The sequence below is a fragment of the Solanum dulcamara genome, chromosome 1, assembly GCF_947179165.1.
Source record: "Solanum dulcamara chromosome 1, daSolDulc1.2, whole genome shotgun sequence".
NCBI classification, from domain to species: Eukaryota; Viridiplantae; Streptophyta; class Magnoliopsida; order Solanales; family Solanaceae; genus Solanum; species Solanum dulcamara.
Genome location: NC_077237.1, coordinates 55,440,523 through 55,445,956, shown reverse-complemented (window position 1 = coordinate 55,445,956; position 5,434 = coordinate 55,440,523). Strand labels below are relative to the sequence as shown.

General features: G+C 44.3%; 1 non-coding gene across 1 annotated transcript; it reads left to right on the top strand.

Moving 5' to 3' along the window:
* Positions 1-1,683: 1,683 nt before the first annotated feature.
* TRNAM-CAU (transfer RNA methionine (anticodon CAU)) lies at positions 1,684-1,757 on the top strand. The gene has a single exon. It is a non-coding gene; the product is annotated as a tRNA-Met (tRNA).
* Positions 1,758-5,434: the final 3,677 nt, after the last annotated feature.

Below are 5,434 nucleotides of genomic sequence, written 5' to 3'. Positions count from 1 at the left end.
TAGATTCGGATGACATACTATGGTTCGATGGTCGCCTTTGTGTTCCCAGATTTGGAGACTTCATTCAGTTGATCCTTTACAAGGCCCATGATTCCAGATATTATATCCATCCGGGCACCGCGAAGATGTATTAGGATTTAAGACAGTATTACTGGTGGTATGGTATGAAGAGAGATATAGTTGAGTATGTATCCCATTATTTAAGTTGTCAGCAGGTTAAGGCTAAGCTTCAGCGGCCTGGTGGATTCTTTTAGAGATTACCCATTCCCGAGTGGAAATGGGAATGGATTACCATGGACTTCATGATGGGATTTCCTCGAACATCCAGAGGTAATGATGGTATTTGGGTCATCGTTGATCAATTGACCAAGTCAGTGCATTTCTTGCTAGTACGGTTCATTTTTACTACAGATCGTCTAGTTCGAATCTATATTTAGGAGGTGGTCCTTCTGCACGGGGTACCAATATCCATTATATCAGATAGGGGATCTCAATTTACTTCAAGTTTCTGGAGGGCCTTTCAGAGAGAGTTGGGCACCGGGGTTGATCTTAGTATGACATTTCATCCATAGACCAACGGTTAGTCAGAGCGTACTATTCAGGTTCTGGAGCATATGCTGCGAGCTTGTGTATTCGAGTTCAAGGGTCTTTGGGAGCAATACTTAGCTTTGGTAGAGTTTGCGTACAATAACATCTACCACTCTAGTATTCAAATGGCTCCGTTTGAGGCCTTATATGGTAGGCGTTGTCACACAAGGGCAGACAAGCTGATCTGATTCAGTTTTCGCTCGGCTTTCAGAGTTGTGAACTAACCTCTTCCTTTTACAGCCAGACAACTGGCGGATAAGCTGGGCATGGTTCGCAATAACGTCCACCCCCGAGGTAGTTAACCCCGTTTTAGGACGGCATCCCCTCTTAGTTTTGAGTAGGCGGAAGCATTCTGTTTTGGTTCTTCTCCACGGGTGATCCAGGAATTTTCCTATTATTTTCTCAACTGAGATTTCGATATAGAAGGATCTCTTTATTTCTTCACCGCGGGTTCTCGCATCATTTTCTTGGCCTGAAAGTAGCGCTTGGCTCGATTCCTACCACGGACGGGTATACATTTCATCCATATCGCCGGCCTCACATGGACGGAGAGTTTTCAAAAAAGTAGAAGAGGTTCAATTCCTCTTTGATGTGGTTAAGGCAAAAGATAGATATAGATATCAGAGAAGAAATTCTAAGGGAAGACTGGTCTATTCTTAGGTCATCGGGTAAAGTTTAATAGTTCCAAGCTAAACGTACTAAATCAATTAGCTTATTACTATTGGAAAATTCCATTAATTTCTTGAAAATATTTCCTACTCATATTAGCTATCTACGATAAAAGTAGAAGCAAGGTGGCACAGTTCAACTAGTAGAAGGAAGGTGGCACAGTTAATCAACTGAATCCGCGCTTAGAAAGAATAACTTTGAAGCCACGTTTAGAATGGTCAGCACCTTTCTTTCCCACCGGTTTCAGAGCCCTCTTTTCATCTAACTAAAAATATCGTATAAAGAAGAAACTTTTACGCCCAACAACTCCCATGCTTTCCGTTGGTCAACAACCAACTAAAATCTCTACACTTCTTACTCGACAGGACTTAGATCTGGTCTTTGAAGGAATCAAAAAAAGGAGAGACTGGTAGAGCTCTTCTTTTTGCATCCATGGCTGAATGGTTAAAGCGCCCAACTCATAATTGGCGAATTCGTAGGTTCAATTCCTACTGGATGCACACCAATGGGACCCTCCAATAAGTCTATTGGAATTGGCTCTGTATCAATGGAATCTCATCATCCATACATAAGAATTGAGTCCCTATGTCCCGTACCCCTTCCCTTTGGGTAGGGAATCCACAGGAAGAAGCAGAAGCATGAAATCACCCGAGGAATGCCTCTATTTATGCCTGGCCACAGGTTTCATCATTCTTTATTTTAGCTCGGTACAGAGGAAAGAGGGAGCAACTTAACCCACCCAGTCCTGCCTTTAGGAAGGAATGCAGGAAAGGAAAGCACTTGGAAGAGGCCGGACTTTGGCTTTAGGAAGAAAGCCCGACTTCGAAGCTCAGCTTAGCCCAGGACTTGGGAATAGAGCGAAGGAAAGGCGCCCTGGATCTCTCGATCCAGAACTACTAGGAGGGGAGGGAGAACCTTATCCCATTACTCACTTTAGTCATGGAGGGCAGGCAAAGAAAACTCACTTGAAGAGCTACCGCGCGTGGTGGATTCACAATCCACTGCCTTGATCCACTTGGCTACATCCGCCCCTACCCCCGCACAGGTTGAAGTCTCTATCTACGATCAGATCCTTTCTGAACTCCCCTATAACCGCTTATCAAAGAGAAGCTTTTTCCGTCACTATAGTGGCAAGTCTATTGTTGTGTTTCGGAATTAGGGGAAACAAAGCTTCAACAAGTAGAAGCTTCCTGGCAAAGCTTCAAACAAAGAGGTTGGGCTGTTCACTTCATTGATTTGACTTCACTTTACTTAAGATTAAAGATAGGGGCCGGGCGGGCAGTGAAGGCTCATTTAGTAGACAGCGAGCGAGCTGCAAGCACCTACTCCTATCAAAATGAAAAGCAGCAAGCGGAACTTGAACTTGAAGAAGCGAGCCTCTATCAGAGAAAGCCATTGCGCGCTAGCCCCTTGTATAGGGTTCCAAACCTGCGCACCCCTAAACTACAAGCTTTCTTTGAAGCCCCTACAACATGGGATATTTGAAGAATCCCCTTTCTACAAACCTTTCTATAATATAAGAGAAGCTCTTCGAGCTTTCTTCGCATGCTTGAGCGCATCCCCTTTCTATTAGTAAGGTTGTCAAATTTCCTTAAGTTCCTTTATGACTATAATCTAAATAATAGGGGTAGGGGGGCGCTAACGAGCAAGAAAAGGGGTGCGCTAAGGCGCAAGGGCTTTCGCGCAGCTGCTACGCCCTTGCTTCTTGCCTTATCTTTTACTAAGAAACTAATCTAAATAGAAGCCCTTCTTTCTCAAAGTCAACTTTCTCCCTTCTTGCTTTAGTGAAATAGAGGGCGCTAACGCGACCTTCCTTCAGCTGGCTTCGCCCTATCTATTCATCTATTTTCTCAAATGGATATTTAGGGATCTCTCTTGTTCATAGATCTTGAAACCAGATCAATATCCATTTCTCAATAGATCTATTTATCGATAGAAAGATATAGATCCCTATATGGATCTATCTCCATATCTAAATATGGAAGAACCGACACTTAAAGGGCGTAACCAACGGAAGGCTCTCACCCTGTCCCCGACATTGTTCTCCGACGATGTCCCCTGGGCAAAGGGAGCTGAAAGCCACTTGACTGTAAGGAAAGGAGCCACCATTCTCTTTCTTTCTTCTTCCGATCAGGACAAGTGGGTTGGTTCGTTTCGTCCTCCTATCTACGCAATTCTCTGTCTTCGTTCGTGATCATGTTGGGCGAAAGGTAGTTGTAGAGGAGCTGAAAGCCACTTGACTCTAAGGAGAGGAGTTCCAGTTCTTAAGATTTGGAAATCCTAGTGCGCTATTGCACCTGCTAGAAAGAACAGTTGAACTGCCATTGGCCCGGGTTCAGCCTTTACTTTGAATTAGACTTAGGCTTTAACGGGGCTTCTTCCTAAATATCAATTACCAATAGATTTCAGACTGATGCAAGGCTTGAATAGACAGGAAGAGATGGCTAAAGGAAGATTGCATATTTCTATTCAAAGAAAGCCCTTTCTTTTGAGTATCTTTAGTGAGCCTATAGATGGAGACCCTACAGAGCCCGTAAACTCCCGATTTAGACATGAAAATAGGCCATTCCGGACCTTTTCCTCATGGAACGAGAAGACCGATGCCACTATCGCCTCTTGGCTTTGCTTTCATATAATCTATTCGACTGGAAGGAAGGTTATACGAATGACTTTGCAAGAGTAGTTTCATCGGTGGAAGGGAGGGAGAAGGTTCTTCGACTGAAGCCCGACCTCTATGATCTGAAATGAGTGCGGAAATGTCCCTTTAAGAAAAGGATCTTTACAGAAAAAGAGCTCAGAGGTTTAGTCAGCTATTGTCCTATTTTCTTTTTTCTTCTCGATGAGAGGCTTCCCCAACAGCACTGGCAACCTCCATGGTCTTTCCCAATCCAATCTTTTTCTATTACTGACACCCGGAGCCAGCAACAATTTCTAAAGCAACTCCCGAACCTAATTCCTAAGGTCACATACCTGTCGCATAAAAAGAAAATGCATAAATGCATATATAGTTGGAATCTCCAATAGGGCAGGCATTAATATGAAAAGGTTGACTTTCCAGCTGGGACATCATCCACAGCGGCGAGCCAGTACTCTCTTGCTCCAATGTATGCGACCCAATTCACTGGTATGAGAGGACCAATCCTCTCATTACTAAGGGTGAATCAAATCCACATATCGCACGTTGTTGGACCTTCTTTAGCCTCGATTGGCCTGTAACGAATATGAAATACATACTCACACCAAAAAACACGTGTTAGAACATGCTGATTCACCAGGCAAGAGATGTCATCTGCCCGTTGGAAAGAAGCCGGGACTCATGCAAACAAAAAAGCGCCCTTACGCTCTAGTTTGATCGGGGGGCCGCAACTAAGATCAGAGGGATAAACTTTCCCGTTATCGGAACAAACATTTTATTTCCAGGGTTCCTCACTTGTTTTTTACTTTCTTTTTTACGAAAAAAAATTCCGGACGACCGGAGCGGAAACCTCTCCCGACAATTGGAGAAGGAGAAAGCCATTCCTACGGGCCTGGAACTGTGATGAATGAAGTAAGAATTTCGGGCTAGGGCCTGAGAATTTACATCTAGGTGCTTGTCTAGTTCCCGGTGAGACCGTTGACTTTGCGAAGGCCCGAGGTCCCCGCCTTCTTTGCTTGAAGCTCAGGTATTCTTCCTTCAACCACTTATGAAATTGAAGCATGTAGTCTCGCCGCTAGTAGCCATGCTACCTTCTTTGGCCCTGCCTTACACACCTTATTTATCCTGCCTGCCGCCCTTGGAAACAGCCTTCCTTAGCTTTCGCCCTCCCACAGGAAACAGAGTTCTTTAATTTGAAGCTCCGTACTCTTGTGAAAACGGACTACACTGTCTCAACCACCCGCCTTTCCCTTCTTTTGTTTGTTCTGGACCCGAAAATGCCCGTTCGCTTGTCATTGGGGATCCCAATCTGACTTGCTCGTGGTTTATTAATGTCGGGGTTGTTTTTACTTACCTTTCTGTCTATGAAAGAAATGAGGAGAAAAGAAATTGTACTAAAAGGAAATTCTCTGCTCAAATAAGCTTTCCTGAAATGATGAAAGGCAAGAAGGAAGCTCCGTCTCCGTCCCCTCCCTTCTGTCCAAGACTCTTGAATCAGTCTCGTCTTACATTCCCTCCTCTCTGCCTAGGCGAAAGAGAGTC